We start from the raw sequence: 22,990 nt of genomic DNA, 5'->3' as shown, positions 1-22,990 counted from the left end.
GACGTCGGGCCCTCATACCACTCTCATGGAGTCAGTTTCCAACCGTTTGTGCAGACACATGCACATTTGTGGCCTGTTGGAGGTCATTTTGCAGGGCTCTGGCAGTGCTCCTCCTGTTCCTCCTTGCACAAAGGCGGAGGTAGCAGTCCTGCTGCTGGGTTGTTGCCCTCCTACGGCCCCCCTCCATGTCTCCTGGTGTACTGGCCTGTCTCCTGGCAGCGCCTCCAGCCTCTTGACACTACGCTGTCAGACACAGCAAACCTTCTTGCCACAGCTCTCATTGATGTGCCATCCTGGATGAGCTGCACTACCTGAGCAACTTCTGTGGGTTGTAGAGTCCGTCTCATGCTACCATGAGTGTGAAAGCACAACCAACATTCAAAAGGTCCCCACCTGCAGAACCACTCCTTTATTGAGTGTGTCTTAATAATTGCCAATAATTTCCATCTATTGTCTATTCCATTTGCACAACAGCATGTGAAATTGATTGTCAATCAGTGTTGCTTCCTATGTGGACAGTTTGATTTCACAGAAGCTGGATTTACTTGGAGTTATATTCTGTTGTTTAAGTGTTCCCTTTATTTTTTTGAGCAGTGTACTTGGATGCCCAAGGCTCAATGATGTCCGTGGAGAGAACAGATCTCAAAAAACAAGATACAGAATAAATTAGTTTACAAGTTAATGCTGGCTATAACAGAAAATGTCAGAACACACAGAGCATCAGTGCTTGCATACTGCTGTAGCACCCTGAGGACTCGGCTGCTACAGGGGTATTGCACCTCAAACCAGAGGTGTGGTATTCCACTCCCGGGTAAGGATGGAGTGTGGGACTGAGCTCAGTAGGCTGCATGCACTACATACATCCCATTTCCGGGAGACAGAACTACGGTACTCCCACCAAGTAGATGTGCAGGTACGACAGCGTCTGTCCCTGGCTGGAGTGGGAGGGGGGGTGGAACATCCCAGTAGTGTAGGGGCAGATAGGGGAGGGGCTCTGGGCATAGAGATAGGAGCCCATTGGGTGCTGGTCACCTGGGCTCACACATAGAGGGAGTATATATGGTGGGCACCATCTAGAGATAGGGTCAGTCTGTGAGTCTGTCAGGAGAGTGCTGAGGAGGAGTTCAGCCAGGAGGGCTGACAGGGAGCTGTGGCTCCGGCTGGGCCCAGCTCCAGGGCCAGGCCTGAAGCAGAGAGGAAGAGGAAGAAAGGCCCAGAGACGCAGAAAAGAGGGAACCCTAAGATCCCATGAGTGAGCTAAAAAGGGTGAAGGGTTGGCAGAAGAGGGCACCGGATCCCAAGCTGGCGGAGGCAAAAGTAACCCTTAACCAGGAACCGGAGGTCGTGGGCAAGCTTTGCCACGACCCTCACCACATCCACCAGGAAGGTACACCAAGAGTAGGGTCAGGAAAGCAAGAGAAGGTTTTACCATAGAAGGCCCAAGGGAACCGGACAAAGGTGGATCCCTGGTGGGGACGGCCAGGAGAAAGAGAGAGAGAGGGAAGCTCAGGACCACGCTCCGGAACTGCCTGGGGGTTGGCCGAGTCCAGCACCTGGTGGATGCAGCACGGCTCGGGTGGTCACTCAAGGCCAGAGTGACTGAAGGAACACCTGTGAGTAAAAACCCTGAAACTGCATCTCACGTCTCTGACTCTCCTTTCTGCACTATCACTACCCCCATCATCCGCACCAGCTGCCCTGAGGCCATACCCCTCCCGTTGGGGGTTATACCACCATCGCTGCACCCATACTACCGGCTTCAGCGGACTGTTCTGCAGCGGCGGCCTTGTGACCGCAAATCAACGGGTGGCGTAGTCGACACAGAAACAACATCTACCAAGACTGCCACACACTTAGTTTGACACCCTGGGCACGGACCGGGTCACCGCCACGAGACTACTACCCCCATCTGATCCGGCTCTGGGTAAGCCCCCGTGCGCGCGATGCCGCACGACACAGCAGGCCCAGGGGCGCGTCAACTTTGGCGTAGTCGGCAGGATTACGTGCCCGCAACCGACGGGTACTGCGTGCCTGAAGAGAAGTTCACATTTACCGAAAAAAAAGGAGTCTCCCGCCAATTCCAGAGGGTCCCCGCCATCGGACGCCATCTCGGATCGTTTCCCGCCGTTTGCCCGCCATCTGCAGTCTTTTCCCGCCGTCCACGGAGTTTCCCGCCATTGGGAGACTGTTCCCGCCATCTGAGAAGATTTCCCGCCCTGGCAGAGCGGACGCCATTATGGGCGTGCCAGAGGGTGGTAAGAGACGACCTCCCATCGTGGGCCTGGTCCCAGAAGAGCGCCAAAAGCAAGGACCGCCCCCACCAGCAGAGACTGCAATGATAGAGATGTCCATCAGCGTGGGGGGACTGCCCCTGGAACTGACAATCACCAAGTTGCCCCAGGACCGCCCTCAGTGTGGGCGGATCAAGAACAAAAGAGTGAGGATGGGTGCAGCCTGGAGGAGTCTGGGGAGGTCCCACCCAGAGATGGAGGGAGAGGCAGGCAGCACCGACCCTGTGGTCAGGAGCCTGTTGCAAGCCACCACCCCACAAGACCTGGTGGAGATCTTGGCACAGCTCCCCCGAGACCGGGAGCGTGCACAGACCGCGCTGGAGGGCCTCGCACGGAGGATGGCCCAGGTGCAGCGAGAAACGCTGACTGAGTGGAGTAGGGAGATGGCCCAGCAGGCTGGAACCCGCCAGCGGAGCACGCCACCCGAGACGAGGAGTCTGACCGCCTCTGAGGATGGTGCAGGAGGAATGAAGGCCGGAGACGACGCCGTGGAAGGAGCTGAAGTGACGGAGGCAGGTAAAGGGGACGTCACTACCCCAAGCCTAGAAACCGTGAGCCTGCCCCAGCTCCCCGTCGCAGAGCCCGAAATTCCCCCTACCGTGCCCGTCGCTGCACCGCCACCGCTCCAGACTAGGCCTCAAGCAGGAGCCGCGGCCACGCCCCCTGTGACGTCACGCGCCTCAACCCCGAGCGCGGCCAAGCAGGAGACGCCTCCGGCCTGGTCGCAGGGCCGAGTACCCCCGGGCGCCGCAGTTCCAACAGAGCCCTCTATCTCCACCAAGTCACTGGCCTGGTCGCAAGGTCGAGTGCCCCCGGGCGCCGCCGTCTCCACAGTGCCCTTTACCTTTAGAGTGCCACCGGCCTGGTCGCAAGGCCTGGTGAATCCGGGCGCCGCTACCACCATCGCGCCCTCAACCTCCACCGTGCTACCCTTGGGTGAAGACCTGTTCGCCCAGCACACTTGTCCGGATGGGCAGCCCTTTGAGTGGCCACCGGAGTACCTCCATCCCCGACTCCGGAAGGAAAGGCCTCTGTGTGAGCCCCTGATTCCAGCTCCGGCGCCCGCCAAGATCACCCCACTCCCGTTGGAGGAGGCGCAGTTCGAATGGGACCCCACCGGAGAAAACCTCATTGGGTTCACCCATGAGACTCGGGCGGCCGCAGCCCAGCGAGCAGAGTGCTGCCGGCAACAGCTGGAGGTCTTCGACCGGAAACGGCGAGAGAGGCGGGTCCGCGAGGAGCGGCTGCAAGTACAGAGTGCGGAACAGAAAAGCCGGACCAGACGAAACCCCCGTGCAGCCCATGGTCCCCGCGCCACCGGGACCGTAATCAAGTTTCAACTGCAGCACGGTTGGGGTTTTATCCGGGACCACAGAACCCCCGGCGACGTCTTTGTCACCCGCAGGGACGTCGAGAGCCATCTGCCGGAGGGACACAGAGGACGTGATCTTTACCTGGGTGATGAGGTCACCTTCACCCTGTTATGTTCTGCTACCAAAGCTAAGGAAAGAGAGGAGATCTGTCCCTACTATAGGACTCAGCTGAATCCCTACGATGTAACAGGGAACCTGATCTTGCGATCAGACCTGTTAAAGTCCTAATCTAGTCTGTACGGAGACCTATAGATGTGGGGAGGGAATCCCTACAAGTACTAAGGACTGGGAGGAATATGGGACACCTCCTAACAGAAATAGTAGCAGACAGACGAACAAACAAAATAGATAGAACATAGAGGTCTGTAGACCAAGCAAACTAACAGAGTTAGATACAGAGCACAGGCTAGCTAGAAAGTAGATATACAATGAAGTCCAGCAAAGCCAGAAGGGCGGAGCAGGATTAAATAGGCCAACAAGGTCATGTGACCAGCAAAGGAAAAAAAACCTAACAGCAAGGTTCTAACAGTACCCCCCCTTCTAAGAGGATCCTCCGGATCCCCTAGGACCAGGCTTATCAGGAAATCTCCTGTGAAACGCTCTGATAAGTCTGGACGCGGAAACATCATCTGACCTCACCCAAGAGTTATCCTCGGGTCCGAAACCTTTCCAGGCCACAAGATACTGCAAACTACCTCTATACCGTCTAGAGTCAAGGATGCGAGAAATTTCATATTCCCCGTCCTCCACCACCGGAGGAACAGAGGCAGAGGCGTCACCATCCGACACAACAGCTTTTTTTAACAGAGAGACATGAAAGACCGGATTAATTCTCCAGGAGGTAGGAACCTCCAACCTAACAGCAGATTGGTTGACAACCTGAAGCACCTTAAAGGGCCCTACAAACTTGGGACCCAATTTCTTAGAAGGAATCCATAACCGCAGATTCCTAGAGGACAACCAAACCATGTCACCAACAGCGAACAAAACCTCCTGTCGTTTCCTATCAAAGTAGTCTTTAGATTTTCTGTTGGCCTCCTGAAGATTACCACGCACATCCGTCCAAACTCTTTCCAAATCACCGGAAAAATTCTCCTCCTCAGGCACGGCAGATCCCAACTTGGAGAACGACCCAAACGACGGATGTCTCCCAGAACAACAAAAAAAAGGCGAACAACCAGCAGAAGAAGATGTATGATTGTTCAGAGCAAATTCGGCAAGTGGCAGAAACTCAGACCACCCCTCTTGATTGTCTGCCACAAAACAACGCAAGAACTGCTCAACATCCTGGTTTTTCCTTTCTGTCTGGCCATTAGATTCAGGATGATATCCGGACGAAAACGACAAATGAATTCCCAACCTGTCACAAAAGGCACGCCAAAAACGAGCCACGAACTGAGGACCCCTATCAGAAACAATGTCAGTAGGAACGCCATGAAGTCTGACAATTTCCTTGACAAAGGCCTTAGCGAGAGTTTTAGCGCAGGGCAGTTTGACGAAGGGAACCAAGTGACACATCTTGCTAAAACGGTCCACGACCACCCAGATGACAGTAAAACCCTCAGAGGGGGGAAGGTCAGTTATAAAGTCCATAGCCAAATGTGTCCAAGGAGCACTGGGGACCTCCAAAGGACAAAGCAACCCCGCAGCAGGAGTATGTGAGGACTTAGATCTAGCACATATAGTACATACATTATCATAACCAGAAACTGACATAGCAGAGGATTTGCTCTCATTAACCCTAGCACGCAGTCTTCTATCCACCCGTATAGCTAATTGCATAGCCTGTTGCAAATCCTCAGGTGTAGGATAAGCAATTAGCAGGTCTTTAACCCTTTCACTGAGCCCAGCAAGAAATAGACTTTTCAGAGCAGAATCGTTCCACCCTGTTTGAGTGGACCAACGACGAAAATGAGTACAATATTTTTCGACATTACCTGATCCTTGTTTTAAACGTCTCAACTCAGTCTCAGCTGATGCCACACGGTCAGGATCATCATATAATAGTCCTAAAGCAGAAAAAAAACTATCCACTGATCTGAAGCATGTATCACTAGGTTGCAAAGAAAAGGCCCACTCCTGAGGCTCTTTGCGCAAAAGTGACATTATGAACCCTACGCGCTGGGATTCATCCCCAGAGGACTTGGGTCTCAAACGAAAATACAATAAGCAAGCATTTTTAAATGAAAAAAATTCTCGATGTTCACCAAAAAATAAATCCGGCAAACATACCTTAGGCTCCAAGAAATATGCTCCAGGACAGTTACTCACGTGCTGACGGAGCTCGGCCACTTCCAGAGAGAGTCCCTGCAGGTGTTTAGCCAAATCCTGAACCGACACCATGATGGAACAAAAAAAAAAAAAAAAAAAATCTTTCCTTAGAGAATTTGCAGGCTGGACTTACTGTTATGTTCTGCTACCAAAGCTAAGGAAAGAGAGGAGATCTGTCCCTACTATAGGACTCAGCTGAATCCCTACGATGTAACAGGGAACCTGATCCTGCGATCAGACCTGTTAAAGTCCTAATCTAGTCTGTACGGAGACCTATAGATGTGGGGAGGGAATCCCTACAAGTACTAAGGACTGGGAGGAATATGGGACACCTCCTAACAGAAATAGTAGCAGACAGACGAACAAACAAAATAGATAGAACATAGAGGTCTGTAGACCAAGCAAACTAACAGAGTTAGATACAGAGCACAGGCTAGCTAGAAAGTAGATATACAATGAAGTCCAGCAAAGCCAGAAGGGCGGAGCAGGATTAAATAGGCCAACAAGGTCATGTGACCAGCAAAGGAAAAAAAAACTAACAGCAAGGTTCTAACACACCCGGCATCAATGTGCCAAAGGTCCATATGCTCTCCATGTGCACAGATTGACTGAGGAGGAGCTGCGGTTTGAGGAAGGTCAAGAGGACCCGGACGGGTCTGAAGATTACCCTCAAGAAGGAGCAGGAGGATGCCGTTATTAAAGTACGGTACAGTGAAGCTGTAAAAAGTTACCCGTAAGGGTACAAGAACTGTTACCAGTAAAGTATAGTCCCCGTAGGGACCAGCAAACTGTTACCCGTGTGTCCCTATCCCTTAACAGGCTGAGGACTGTGAGCAGCCATCCCTTATTCCCACTGACCGAGGACTGAGAGCGGTCGTTCTTTCCCTCTACCTGGCCGAGGACTGAGAGCGGCCATACCCTTGTAAATAGTTGCGCTTCCTAAGGCGCCCCCTACCGGTTTTATAGGAGGATTACTGTTTTCCTCCCAGTGACTGTGGCACTTTACCTGGTCACAAGTGCACAGTGGCCAGAAGCTCAAGAACATTTTATATAAAAGAGTTTTATATGAAAAAGTTTATATTGCTAGAATCTGATAATGTTTATAATGTTTTATATGTTGGTGTATGTTTTAAAAAGTTTGTATGTTTTGGTATGTTTTATTCTTTTACAGCCCGAGGACGTGCTGTGATTTACCAGGGGGGAATGTAGCACCCTGAGGACTCGGCTGCTACAGGGGTATTGCACCTCAAACCAGAGGTGTGGTATTCCACTCCCGGGTAAGGATGGAGTGTGGGACTGAGCTCAGTAGGCTGCATGCACTACATACATCCCATTTCCGGGGGACAGAACTACGGTACTCCCACCAAGTAGATGTGCAGGTACGACAGCGTCTGTCCCTGGCTGGAGTGGGAGGGGGGGGTGGAACATCCCAGTAGTGTAGGGGCAGATAGGGGAGGGGCTCTGGGCATAGAGATAGGAGCCCATTGGGTGCTGGTCACCTGGGCTCACACATAGAGGGAGTATATATGGTGGGCACCATCTAGAGATAGGGTCAGTCTGTGAGTCTGTCAGGAGAGTGCTGAGGAGGAGTTCAGCCAGGAGGGCTGACAGGGAGCTGTGGCTCCGGCTGGGCCCAGCTCCAGGGCCAGGCCTGAAGCAGAGAGGAAGAGGAAGAAAGGCCCAGAGACGCAGAAAAGAGGGAACCCTAAGATCCCACGAGTGAGCTAAAAAGGGTGAAGGGTTGGCAGAAGAGGGCACCGGATCCCAAGCTGGCGGAGGCAAAAGTAACCCTTAACCAGGAGCCGGAGGTCGTGGGCAAGCTTTGCCACGACCCTCACCACATCCACCAGGAAGGTACACCAAGAGTAGGGTCAGGAAAGCCAGAGAAGGTTTTACCATAGAAGGCCCAAAGGAACCGGACAAAGGTGGATCCCTGGTGGGGACGGCCAGGAGAAAGAGAGAGAGAGGGAAGCTCAGGACCACGCTCCGGAACTGCCTGGGGGTTGGCCGAGTCCAGCACAGGGTGGATGCAGCACGGCTCGGGTGGTCACTCAAGGCCAGAGTGACTGAAGGAACACCTGTGAGTAAAAACCCTGAAACTGCATCTCACGTCTCTGACTCTCCTTTCTGCACTATCACTACCCCCATCATCCGCACCAGCTGCCCTGAGGCCATACCCCTCCCGTTGGGGGTTATACCACCATCGCTGCACCCATACTACCGGCCTCAGCGGACTGTTCTGCAGCGGCGACCTTGTGACCGCAAATCAACGGGTGGCGTAGTCGACACAGAAACAACATCTACCAAGACTGCCACACACTTAGTTTGACACCCTGGGCACGGACCGGGTCACCGCCACGAGACTACTACCCCCATCTGATCCGGCTCCGGGTAAGCCCCCGTGCGCGCGATGCCGCACGACACAGCAGGCCCAGGGGCGCGTCACTGCCACCTGACCAAAAATATATATGCACACATGCATGCCAAAGCGATATTAAGGGAATTAGAAATCTATTGGACCTCACTTAAAGAGGGTTGTACAGCCTTAGGCTTTGTTCACACATCAGTACTTTTGACCAGTATTTCATCAGTATTAGTATGCCAAAACCAGAAGTGTCTCCAAAACACAGAACAGGTGTCAATCTTTCAATTATAGCTTTTCTCTGTCAGTTACACTTCTGGTTTTGGCATACAAATACTGATGCAAAATACTGACCAAATAATGATGTGTGAATAAGCCCTGAGGCTTGACGTCTGCAGTCACTCTATGTAACTTATGTAATTTATGAATCCTCATATCGTGCGCACTGCACGCTTTGAGGATTATTTTCCGGCGCTGGAAATGAGTCATGTGACCACAAGTATATGATTTACATACTTCCAGCCACATTCCAACTATACTGTGTCCGGCCTCGCTCAATACACTTGCATTTAGTAAGGCTGCGCCCATCTATTCGGCACGTGGCGCATGTATGCAAATCACATACTTGCAGCCATGTGTGTGCCACTCCCGGCAACAGAAAATCCTCACAGTTCACGCGATGTCAGGACTCACAAGTCTGCACTTACATAGAGAGACTGCAGACTTGCAGCCTAAGGCCAGACAACCCCTTTACGACCTTGGACGTATGAGTACGTTCAAGGTCGTATCCCTGCACTCCGTGTGAGCTCCGGCGCTGAGCCTACGTTTTTGGGCACATGACAGCTGATCTGTACAGCTGACGGGTGCCACTAACAGTTGTGGGTGGAATCGCGATCCACCTGCGGTTGTTAACATATTAAATGTCGAATGTCAATTTCCGACAGTGGTATTTAACATGCACGCGCCGGAAGTCCATCACTAGTCCTGCCCATCGGCACCAGTTTCACATGACCGCGGGTCACCGATGGGTTGGCCTGACAACCCGGGGTCTGCAGGAGACCTCTGTGGTTGTCATTGCCGGGATACTATGAGTGCCACCCAGCGGTCAAAGCTCATTGCAAGTGAGCATTTTTGCTACATACAGCAGAGTTGAAGCCCTGTGTGCTGAAGATGATCGCAGCTTCTAGTCTCCCATGGAGACTATTGAAGCAGGTAAAAAGTAAAAAAAAAAGTTTTTAAAAATATATAAAAAAAAAAAATATATAAAAGTTCAAATCACCCCTTTTTCACCTCATTCAAAATAAAATAAAAAAATCAAATATACACATTTGGTATCGCCACATTCAGAATCGCCCGATCTATCAATATATAAAAGGAATTAATGTGATCGGTAAACGGCGTAACAGAAAAAAAATCAAAATGCCAGAAGTTTTTTTGGTCGCAGAAATATTGCAATAAAATGCAGTAACGGGATCAAAAGATCTTATCTACCCCAAAGTGGTATCACTAAAAACGTCAGCTAGCCGCACAAAAAATAAGCACTCACCTTGCCCCAGATCCTAAAACATGGAGATGCTACGAGTCTCAGAAAATGGCGAGGTTTTTTTTTTTGCAAACTTTGGATTTTTTTTCACTACTTAAATAAAAAAGAATCTACACGTTTGGCACCTACAAACTCGTAATGACCTGTAGAATCATAATGGCAAGTCAGTTTTAGCATTTAGTGGACATAGTAAAAAAAAAAAAAAAAAAAATTGACAGAAAAGTAAAAAAGTTATGGCTCTGGGAAGACGGCGCAAAAAAACTAAAACGCAAAAGCCCAAGGTGGTAAAGGGGTTAATGATGTTGCAACTGAAGTGATGTGAAAGCCTGTCAGTTTATGATTGATTTTATTTATGTTTCACTGACGGTAGTGCATTGTAAAAATGAAAAAAAAACACCCCACTGTGGAAATTCAACCCTGCCTCTGGCAAAGTATTAAAAGATTCCATAGATGCCAGTCCTAAAGACAAAGTAATTAGGCACCCTGTGATCAAATAGATCTTTCTGTAAACCACTTAGATACTATAGACAGCAATATCTAAGGGACTGAACGGCCAGGATAGGACCTTGCTCCAATCCTGAGTGTTGCAACACAACAATCCCTGAGGAAGCTCATGTGAAACGCGTGTTGGAGTGAGGGGTGGCAGTAGTGGCATCCACAGCATGAACCCAGGTTAGTAACTTGTTCTATATATATCTTTGATAATTTCACATAATAACCTCTTCAGATATAGTTATCATTTTGGCAACTCTTACTGTTTTCTTCTTGTACTCACTAGAGATCCCCATCATGATTTGCTTTGAAGTTATGTACATTTAAGCATATACATACCTCTGATTGTTATGCGTGTCCGAGTAACCTTCATTGTGCGCTTGCACTTTATATATATATATATATATATACACATATATTTACAAATATATATATATGTATATGTAGCACCCTGAGGATTCGGCTGCTACAGGGGTATTACACCTCAAGCCAGAGGTGTGGTATTCCACTCCCGGGTAAGGATGGAGTGTGGAACTGAGCTTAGTAGGCTGCATGCACTACATACATCCCATTTCCGGGGGACAGAACGACGGTACTCCCACCAGTTTATGTGCAGGTACGACAGCGTCTGTCCCTGGCTGGAGTAGGAGGGGGGTGGAACATCCCAGTAGTGTAGGGGCAGATAGAGGGAGTAGTCTGGGTAAATGTAGGAGCTCACTGGGTGCTGGTCACCTGAGCTCACACATAGAGGGAGTATATATGGTGGGCACCATCTTAGGACAGGGTCTTTTTAGCCTGAGAAGCAGAGCAGAGGAGTTCAGCCAGGAGGGCTGACAGGGAGCTGTGGCTCCGGCTGGGCCCAGCTCCAGAGCTAAGCCTGCAGAGGAGAGAGGAGAAAGAAGGACCCAGAGAGAAAGACAGAGAGAACCCCAAGAACCCAGAAACAGACCATAAAGGGTGAAGGGTTGGCGGACACGGGTACCGGAACCCGAACTGGTGGAGGCCACTTATCCTCAGCCAGGAACCGGAGGTCGTGGTCAAGATTTGCCACGACCCTCACCAAATCCACCAGAAAGGCACACCAAGTATAGGGTCAGGGAGCCCAGAGGAGGTTTGACCACTAAGAGACCCGAGGGAGCCGGCCAAAGGTGGATCCCTGGTGGGAACGGCCAGAGACAGAGAGAGAGAAGGGAGCTCAGGACCACGCTCCAGAACTGCCTGGGGGTTAGCCGAGTCCAGGACCTGGTGGACGCAGCACGGCTCGGGTGGTCACTCAAGGCCAGAGTGACTGAGAGAACACTTGTGAGTAAAACCCCTGAAACTGCATCTCCTGACTCTGACTCTTCTTACTGACCGTCACAACCCCCATCATCTTCACCTGCTGCCCTGAGGCCATACCCCTCCCGTTGGGGGTTATACCATCATCGCTGCACCCATACCACCGGCCTCAGCGGACTGTTCTGCAGCGGCGGCTGCAAAGCCGCACTCAACGGGTGGCGTAGTCGACAATCAAGTTAACATCTACTGCCATAGACTGCCACTTAGTTTGACACCCTGGGCACGGACCGGGTCACCGCCACAAGGACTACTACCCCAATCGAGATCCGGCTCCGGGTATCCCCTACAGCACTGGCCCAGGGGGCGCGTCAACTTTTGGCGTAGTCGGCAGGATAACGTGCCCGCAACCACCGGGTACTGCGTGCCTGAAGAAAAGTTCACATTTACCTCAAAAAGAAGTCTCCCGCTGGTTCCGGAGGGTCCCCGCCATCGGACGCCATCTCGGATCGGTTCCCGCCGGTTGCCCGCCATCTGCAGCTTTTTCCCGCCATCCACAGAGTTTCCCGCCACTGGGAGGCGATTCCCGCCATCTTGGACAGTTTCCCGCCCTGGCAGAGCGGACGCCATTATGGGCGTGCCAGAGGGTGGTAAGAGACGACCTCCCATCGTGGGCCAGGACCAAGAGTGGCGCCAAAAACGAAGACCGCCCCCACCAGCAGAGACTGCAATGATTGAGATGTCCATCAGCGTGGGGGGTCTGCCCCTGGAACTGACAATCACCAAGTTGCCCCAGGACCGCCCTCAGTATGGGCGTATACAGAACAAAAGAGAGAAGATGGGAGCAGCTTGGAGGAGTCTGGAGGAGCCGTACCCGGAGATGGAGGGAGAGGCAGGCAGCACCGACCCTGTGGTCAGGAGCCTGATGCAAGCTACCTCCCCACAAGACCTGGTGGAGATCCTGGCACAGCTCCCCCGAGACCGGGAGCGTGCACAGACCGCGCTGGAGGGCCTCGCACGGAGGATGGCCCAGGTGCAGCAAGAAACGCTGATGGAGTGGAGCAGGGAGATGGCCCAGCAGGCTGGAGCCTGCCAGCGAAGCATGCCACCCGCAGCGAGGAGCAAGTCCACCTCTGAGGACGGCAAAGGAGGGACGACGGCCGGAGACGACGCCGCGGAGGGAGCCGAAGAGATGAAGGCAGGTAATGGGGACGACAATATCCCGTGCCCAGAAGCCGTAAACCTGCCCCAGCTTCCCGTCGCAGAGCCCGAAGCCCCACTCACCGTTCCCGTAGCCGCTGCGTCATCGCTTCAAGCTAGGCCTCAAGCGGCCGGAGCCGCGGCCACGCCCCCTGTGACGTCACGCGCCTCGATCCAGAGCACGGCCAAGCAGGAGACGCCACCGGCCTGGTCGCAAGGCCGAGTGCCCCCGGGCGCCGCAGTGCCAACAGCGCCCTCTACCTCCACTGAGCCACCGGCCTGGTCACTGGGCCAAGTAACCCCGGGCGCCGCCGTCTTCACGGTGCCCTTTACATTCAGGGTGCCCCAGGCCTGGTCGCAAGGCCTGGTGAACCCGGGCGCCGCCACCACAACAGCGCCCTCAACGTCCACAGCGCCACACCTGGGTGAAGACCTATTTGCCCAGCACACATGCCTGGATGGGCAGCCCTTTGTGTGGCCACCGGAGTTCCACCATCCCCGACTCCGGAAGGAAAGGCCTCTGTGTGAACCCCTGATCCCGGCTCCGGCGCCCGCCAAGATCACCCCACTCTCGCTGGAGGAAGCATCAGGAGGACGCCGCTATTAAGAGGTGAACTGAAACTGTAAAATAGTTACCCGTAAGGGTATCTGCCATGCTGCTGATTTAAATATGTTCCCCGTTGGGACAAGTGTGAACTGTTCCAGTGTGTCCCATCTCCCCACAGGCTGAGGACTGTGAGCAGCCATCCCTTTTCCCCACTGGCCGAGGACTGAGAGCGGCCATACCTCCCTTTGTACATAGTTGCGCTTCTTAAAGTGCCCCCTACCGGTTTTATAGGAAACTGTTGTTTTTACTACAAGAGACTGTTGCACTTTACCCGGTCACAAGTTGCACCGTGGCCGGAGGAACAAGAATGTTTACTATGAAAAGTTTTATGCTGATGATATATATATAGTGTTTTATATGTTTATGATGTTTTTGAAAGAAAATTTGTATGTTTGTGGATGTTTTTATTCTTTTACAGCCCGAGGACATGCTGTGATTTACCAGGGGGGAATGTAGCACCCTGAGGATTCGGCTGCTACAGGGGTATTACACCTCAAGCCAGAGGTGTGGTATTCCACTCCCAGGTAAGGATGGAGTGTGGAACTGAGCTTAGTAGGCTGCATGCACTACATACATCCCATTTCCGGGGGACAGAACGACGGTACTCCCACCAGTTTATGTGCAGGTACGACAGCGTCTGTCCCTGGCTGGAGTGGGAGGGGGGTGGAACATCCCAGTAGTGTAGGGGCAGATAGGGGGAGTAGTCTGGGTAAATGTAGGAGCTCATTGGGTGCTGGTCACCTGAGCTCACACATAGAGGGAGTATATATGGTGGGCACCATCTTAGGACAGGGTCTTTTTAGCCTGAGAAGCAGAGCAGAGGAGTTCAGCCAGGAGGGCTGACAGGGAGCTGTGGCTCCGGCTGGGCCCAGCTCCAGAGCTAAGCCTGCAGAGGAGAGAGGAGAAAGAAGGACCCAGAGAGAAAGACAGAGAGAACCCCAAGAACCCAGAAACAGACCATAAAGGGTGAAGGGTTGGCGGACACGGGTACCGGAACCCGAACTGGTGGAGGCCACTTATCCTCAGCCAGGAACCGGAGGTCGTGGTCAAGATTTGCCACGACCCTCACCAAATCCACCAGAAAGGCACACCAAGTATAGGGTCACGGAGCCCAGAGGAGGTTTGACCACTAAGAGACCCGAGGGAGCCGGCCAAAGGTGGATCCCTGGTGGGAACGGCCAGAGACAGAGAGAGAGAAGGGAGCTCAGGACCACGCTCCAGAACTGCCTGGGGGTTAGCCGAGTCCAGGACCTGGTGGACGCAGCACGGCTCGGGTGGTCACTCAAGGCCAGAGTGACTGAGCGAACACTTGTGAGTAAAACCCCTGAAACTGCATCTCCTGACTCTGACTCTTCTTACTGACCGTCACAACCTCCATCATCTTCACCTGCTGCCCTGAGGCCATACCCCTCCCGTTGGGGGTTATACCATCATCGCTGCACCCATACCACCGGCCTCAGCGGACTGTTCTGCAGCGGCGGCTGCAAAGCCGCACTCAACGGGTGGCGTAGTCGACAATCAAGTTAACATCTACTGCCATAGACTGCCACTTAGTTTGACACCCTGGGCACGGACCGGGTCACCGCCACAAGGACTACTACCCCCATCGAGATCCGGCTCCGGGTATCCCCTACAGCACTGGCCCAGGGGGCGCGTCATATATATCTCCATTCCCCACGTCTTACCTCTTTTGGTTCACGCTGCTGATGTTGCTCTGCTTCTCCTTTTACTATACTTTTTGTGTGTTTTTATTATGTTTTGTACCTACATGTTTTTAACTAGTCTTGTCATTTTGGTGTCCTAAATAAAATCATGAATTTGTTAATTAATATTTTATTGATTGGTCATTCTTTATTACTCTAAGTAGTTTTTTCTTGGTTATATATTCCTGGCAGTTAACTACAGTCCATACCAATGTGTGCTTATCACTTCAAGTTGATCTGTCACCAGATTTCATGATGCAAGCTATAAACATTTTTAAATACATATCTTAGAACTTAATGAGTGTGGCACACTTACTTTGATAATCTATGTTACAATGGATGTATAATCCTTTCTTCCTTTCTGAAAGTTTAAATGCAATATCTGCCTGTCTTGATTAATTGACATCTCATCCGTGTCACCCCTCCTGCTGCTGAGGTCTCATATTGCTCAGTACAAGCTGCAGCTGTCAGTCATGCTGGGTGAGTGGAGAATTAATACACTTGGACTCATGGGCTATTTCATTCTATAGCTGGACTTTCAAAGTTAAGTATCATCAGATCTGAGACATCCATTTATTAATATGAATACTATGAAAATTGGTGACAGGTCTACTTTCAAAGTATATAACCTGTTTAGACAGACGCACAGAACAATCAGTAATAGATTGTTCAGTGTGCATACGCTGCCATTGTTCTCGATAGCACAGGTCCTGATGATGTGCTGTCAAGAACGATGATTCTTTAAGGAAATCAAAAGATCATTTCACCCTAGGAACAAGCCTTTTGATTGTTTATCAGGTGATTGGCAGCATCTTTACACTGTCAGATTATCATGAAAAGAGGATTCATAATAATTGTGAAGTATAAATGCAACTTAAATCCTAAAAATCCAGTTTTTGCTCCTCCTGACACATATATGATAAAAGTGCTACTTTGTGAGATCTTTAATCTATTGTTTATCTAAATAACAGAAAAGCAAAGTGAATGGAAGTAAAAGTCTTATTAGCCAAGCAGTCTACAAGATTTATTACAAATGCTAAAATGGCTTTGCATGCTTCCACAAGCGCCATATATTACTGCAATAAGCTTGGTTTCTGTCAGTTTTTACTAAAGTACCTTTAGGCAATGCCCATTTATGTCACTGTACCATGACAGATGAGCCATGAAACACATCATTATTGCTTTTATATTGCATGATGCCATTATCTGGACCCACTTAACAGGTCCAAGGGCATAGTGACAGGAGAAATTCAACAACCTTAAATGGTCAGTAATCATGTAGAGGCACAAGGCTTACTATTTATCTGTCCATACAGATTGGAAATGTGTTCTGAAAAGCTGCTTAACCTAGGTGTGAAGACAGTTAAATATCAGTAATATTAGAAAATCATTTTTCTCAAAAACAGCCTAGTGAGAATACAGAAGGAGCGGGTTTAGTAATGACAAACAATGCTATGCTGCATCAATCGGTCAGCGAGTGACTTGACTTATCTTTACAAAAAAATAAGACACAGTAGAAGCGTCACCCAAAAGAAAAAAGATTGAGTGCCACCAACAAGCTTGACTTTCAAGTGCTGTGAATTCCAATACTAATGAGATTTGTAGCCGAAATTTCTGAGACTGAGACTGTTCTTTACATCTAAATGAGGTATGGACAAATCCATGCACATGCTGCAGAAGCAATCCTCATTGTATGGCATGGATTTTCAGTCTATAACCAATCAGCCATTTGTGACCAAAGCATTACAAGTTCTCATTCAAAATTAATCAATCGCTTAAGGACCGAGATCATTTTGGCCTAGAGGAGATGATTTCATAGTCAAAAAAATAATTGGTTAAAATTTCACATTTACTTTACAACAATAAAAACGTCAGTCCTTATAATTCGGATCTGTGACACAAATAGTCAATTGCCACTAGTTCAACGAAGGACACATATATCAATCAGAGGAGAGAGAGGATAAACCAGGGTTAAAAAGTACCACAACAATTAAATTGGATATAAAAAGTTTACACACCCCTACTAAAATGACAGGTTTTAATCATGTAAAAAAAATCATATCAAGAAGAATCATTTCAAAATTTGCTGCTCCACCTTTAAAGTCACCCATAATCTGTACAAAGCCATTAAGAAACAAACTGAGGGGAAACATAAAAATACTAAAATAATGTGATTGCAGAAGTGTAAACTCCCTCATATAAGTGAGGATGTGGTATCTGTGTTCAGAAATAGCCAGTCACATTGAAACTGCCATAATTTACAGTGATTCTGATTAACCCCATATAAAGTTTAGCTGTTCCAGTAGGATTTTCCTGACATTTTTCTTAGTTGTCTTTTTACAGAAAAATCCATTATCTGAAACAGCGAACACCACAACAAAGGGATCACCTTGTTGAAAGTTATCAGTTAAAAGAAGGGTACACAAAAATGTCCAAGGCATTAGATATATCATGGAACACTGGGAAGACAGTCACCAAGAAGCGGCTTAAATTTGGCACAACAATGACATTATCTAGAACTGGACATCCCTCAAAAATTGATGGCGACAACAAGACAATTGGGCCAGAAACCTGCCAAGAGATCTACATCAACATTAAAGAAGCTGCAATCATTTTTGTCAAGTATTAGTTGTGTACTGCATGCACTACAATCCCCCATATTCTTCACATGTCTAATCTATGGGGTAGGGTGACAAACACAGAAAAATAATTTGCATTGTGCTTTTGTAATAACAAACTCAAAGCACAGACAAGACGGGATTATCGTCTGATGAGACTAAGGTTGAACTTTTGGCCATATTTCAAAAGGTATGTTTTGCGCAAAGTCAATGCTGCACACCTCCAAAATAATACCATACCCACAGTGAAGCATGGTAGTGACAGGATGTTTTTCAGCAGTTGTATCTGGGTATTTAGTAAAGGTGGAGGCAATTATGAACAGTTTCAAATATTAGTCAATTTTGCAACAAAACCTTCAGGCCTGTGCTTTTTGTTGTTGTGCTGAAGATGTAAAGGAATTTCACATTTCAGCACAACAACAGCCTTAACCATACCTCCAAATCAATAAATGAATGGCCTTGCCAGAAAAAGATCAAAATTTTGGAATGACCCATCCAGAGCCCAGTACACAGGAGATGCCATCACAATCTGAAAGATTTGGAGACCTACTGCACGGCAGAGTGGGAAAAGATTGCCATGTTGATAGATTCCAACTAAAAATGACTAAATGCTGTCATAGATTCAAATGGTACTTCAACAAAGTATTAGTTTAACCCTAGAACGCATGACCATAAAAATCTACTTTTTCACATACCTGGGGCCTTTTAGGCCCGTGTGCAAATAACATGGAATAACTCAAACAAAAATGACAAAACTATATACCTGAGGAATACCTAGAGTTTCAAAATTCTAACTAAAGTAATCTTGCAGAAAATAGAAAACAATTAACAGGGCGGGCCTGCGAGGCTCCAGGTATGCGTTCTAGGGTTAAGGGTGTGTATATTTATGCAACCACATTATTTTAGTTCTTTATTCTTATTTGTCCACCGAAAAAGATTTCAGTTCAATTTTCAATTGAACTGTACAGATTATCAGTGATATTAAAAGTGGAAAATGTTCTAAGATGATTGTTCTTGGTATGATTTTTTTACATGACAAAAACATGTCATTTTAGCATGTGTGTGTTGACTTTTTACTTTTCCACTGTACATGCCAAAGTCCATGTGTATTCCTTCTGATCAGTGTCGGTGTTGTTATCCACTCTTCAGTGGAAATGCCAATGACCACTTTATTTTAATAAATTCCCTCTCTCTAAAAATTGCATAAAAATACAATCTACTTCATATATTGATGCATATTCTTAACACTTCATAATGGTTCATTAGGGTTATTGTAGGTACACAGCAAGAGGTGCAGTATAATTCCCGCTATTCTGCAGCAGACTTGTAGAGGAATAACTGGAATCAGACCGCACTGCTTGCTGTGTACTTACAATGGCCCTAATGAACTATTTTAAAGTAATAAAAATAGGGGAAAGCCCTTGACAATACGGAACCAGGTCAATGGTGTTGACTCACTGGTGGATGGTGGGAATAGGGCAGTTTATTTATTTTTATACCAAACTGAACCAGGGGACGAAGATTTCCTGAAAGAGGTCATCCTTTTTAGATATCTTAATTTTATTTTTTTTAAATAATTATGGCGTACAGTTTTTACCTCTTTTTGCCATATAGTGGCCATCATAAATTAAAATACAAATTCTTTATACAAGTTGTTGGGGTGATGACAGTTGGGGACATGACAGTACTTAATATATTTTGTATTTTCATTCCTTGGGACTTATATTTAATAAAGTTTCTATGTAAAGAATTTGTAGTTTATTTTGATTTTTTATAGTGCCTTTTTCATTCATTTTAGGCAAGTTTCCAAAGACTGCGTTGAAGGAGAGTACTCCGATCAAATCTTATGCATGCACTGTCTGTGAATGTGGACCATGTGAAACAGGCCTAAAATGGCTGTTTTTTAAAATCTTCTAAGGTGATTTTTAATCTTTTATTTTTTTTTTATGATAATATACGGACAGAAATCTAAACACCAGTACATTAGCTTGTGTACCTAAGTATGCCCTAACAACAAGGAATATGGCCAGAAAGGCGAGAAGACCTCTTTATGGACATTAGGTATGAGCCTCAACCTATAGGCATGTACACCAAAATGGTACCAGTAAAAAGAAATCTTCACATGTTACTTTTTTCTGTGAAGGAAACTGTCTCTCAGAATAAGGCGACACAACCTAAATATATTTCTTGAAAAAATGTTTTTTTAATTTTGTAAAAGTTGTAGAACAACAAAGAATAAAATCGAAAATGATTTGGTATCACCAAAACATAACTGATCACGAAAATAAAGGTACCTTATTCTGGAAATTCTGTGTAAGTGGCAAAAAAAAAAAGTCCTCATACGCCAGAAGAAAAAAAGAAAAACTAGGTTTTTTTGGAAGTAGGTGATAAAAAACCTAAACTGCTGGATTTAGTTGTTTTATATTATATACTTACAATTTCTCCATGAAATCTCAATGTCCATGAATATGGGGGGCATTTACTTTGTAATATGGACGTTCTCACAGCACATTCACATGTTTACAGAGGACGTGATGAAACCAAGCACTCTTTACAGCATACATATTATTTTCCAATTGTTCAGAGCTATAATAAACTCACAAAGATGACTTATCTGAAGCACTCGAGCTGCTCTTTGCTGATATACACTGTTTGTAGCCCAGTGCAGTAACCATTCATCCACACAAATGACATTCAACTAACAATAAAAAGAAAAGCTTCTTCATTTGATCACCTTTTGCAATTATTTTTTTTTGTGGTTTTCATTTGTTTGCTCAGGACAAACATATCCATAGAAAAAAAAACACAAATGATATTCTGCTCTACTTTCCCACCAATGAAACCTCCAGAACATCCATTTTCTTTAACAGCTGAAAACTTAGGTAATGGGCAAATTAATGAAAGCGCTGCAAAAGAGCTGATGCTGGTGCTTTTCACATTAAAAAAATGTAAAGTGTTCCTCTGCACCAATTCTTTTTCTTAAAGGTTAACTTTAGTAATTGCTTTTCTAAACACTTCCCCAGGAATTGTTTTTGTAAATCGGTACTTCTAGGATCACAGAGATTAGATTCAAGATTGCCTGCTTTGAGAAGCAGCATCCATTATCACTCCCATTGTAGTCATCCTAGCTCAGCACATTTACACTTTATGGAAGGCACCGGTGATGAAGCTATAGTGCTAAACTCATGCAAGTAGCACTGCTGATATATTATAATTTGCTTAAAAGAAATGATTGGTCATTTCTGATAACATCACAAAATTTGTTATGCCCAATACAAACTGTAGTTTGTAGTCATGATGGGCTTAATTTTTTTTGTTTCAAATTCTTAGTGATAAGAGATAGAAGACACTTTTTCCCCATTTTTGCCACCTGCTTCTTAGCAGCCATATTTTACATATCATTTTCACTGATGTGGCTGTATGAAACATTGTTTTATGTGAAACAAATTGTAATATTATTTGGAGGTCTTTGTGGGTCCATAAAAATTAATGTGTAATTTAATCACGTTTTGTTCTAGATTATTGTAATTGTTTTCGCTATGTATACCCCTTTCTCACATTTCTCACATGTAAAGCGCCATGGAATAAATAGCGCTATAATAATAATACATCTTTTTGATGTAGATGTTGAAGAAATGTCCTATGGATTTATTTGCTCTGGTTATTACAGTCATGTGGATGCCTAATTGGAATATAGTTCTTTTTGTTTCTATGTATTGTTTGTGCAAGAAGATGTCCTTTATGTTTCCTGTTTGTATTCTGGGAGTCCGGGGACGTGTCTTCTTATTTTTTTCAATTACATATTTATTATACATGCATATACATCTCTGTGTGTATGTTCATATATTTATATCTGTATATACGCTCCTCAACATTGAAATTTTAACACCAAAAAGGAAAAGCCTTGAAATTATGAATATCAAAGGACAGATAGATGTTGTGGCCTGTAGATTCTAGAGGAGAGGGACCATCCAGCTTATCAGCGGACAGTTCAAAAGCCTACATCTCTGATGGTATGGGTTTGCATTAGTGCCTTTGGCATGGGCAGCTTACACATCTCAGAAGGCACACTATCAATGATGAGCATCATATAGAAATTTTAGAACAACCTGTGCTCCCATATACATGTCTATTTCAGGTGAGGCATTGCTTATTTCAGCAAGGCAATGCTGACCTACATACTGCATCCATCACAACAGCATGGCTTTGCAAAAGAAGAGTTCGAGTGATGAACTGGCCTTCTGCATTACATACTTTTCACCAATAGAAAATATTTGGCGTATTATGAAACAAAAATTCTGGCAAAGAATACCCAGGACTGTTGAGCAGATAGAATCATACATCAGACAAGAATGAGAGAAAATTCCTCTCCCAAAACTAATGCAATAGGTCTCTTTGCCTCCCAGATATTTACAGAGTGTTCTAAAAAAAAGGATGATATACAATGGCAGACATGGTTCTCACCTAACTTTTTTAACATTAGTTGCCATCCATTTCTAAATTAGTTAATTTTTTTAAATTAAATTAAAAAACATCTAACTTTCAACTTCTGATCTGTGTTCTATGCTGTGTTGTGAATAAAATATGGCTATAACAGATTTTCAAATAATTGCATTCTGGTTTTCTAAAAAAAAATGGGAACACAAATCACACATCAGATCTTAATGAATGAAAGACTCAAGTTGAAAATCTACAGTCATTTAAATTGTAAAATTTGTTAAGAACAAATTGACATACAGTATCAGCAGTTAATAGAAACCAAAATCAATAAGCAACTAAGGGTTGGAATCCAAATTATCCCTAAAATCAGGGAAAAAAATTGAAATCAGACGTGGATCCAATTTACATGAATTTCATCACAGCAACTCAACAGTCAGTGACTCAGTAGTGTGTAAGGCACCCATATCTATGTATGCACTCCTAATAACAGCTTGGCATGGCCTTGATGAGAAGGAGGAATGATGTCCAGGGTGTATCTCCACCCACACCTGAAACCAGGCATCAATGAGCTCCTTGACACTGTGGCACTACTTGGCGGTGGAACCTAATAGTCCTCAATTGAATTCAGGTCTGGGGAAGATGAGAGTCAGTCAATGTCTTCATCATCAAGGAATTGTCTACAAACTTCGGCCATATCACATGAGACCATGCATTGTCCTGCACAAGAAGGGACCAAAGACCCATTGCACTAGGATAAGTTATGATAATGGCTGAGGATTTCAGGAGTCAGGTACCGCAGTCAATTACATGGAGAT

General features: G+C 46.8%; 1 protein-coding gene across 2 annotated transcripts in view; it reads right to left on the bottom strand.

The window, feature by feature from the left end:
• Positions 1-22,990, bottom strand: part of IMMP2L (inner mitochondrial membrane peptidase subunit 2) — a 1,848,527-nt gene that overhangs the window by 1,502,877 nt on the left and 322,660 nt on the right. The gene's annotated exons all lie outside the window — the stretch shown is intronic.

This window comes from Phyllobates terribilis, unplaced genomic scaffold (assembly GCF_046119375.1).
Source record: "Phyllobates terribilis strain yellow unplaced genomic scaffold, ASM4611937v1 Scaffold_11__3_contigs__length_659146591, whole genome shotgun sequence".
Classification (NCBI taxonomy): Eukaryota; Metazoa; Chordata; class Amphibia; order Anura; family Dendrobatidae; genus Phyllobates; species Phyllobates terribilis.
Note: the sequence above shows the minus strand (reverse complement) of the source record. Positions and strands in the feature narration are given on the sequence as shown.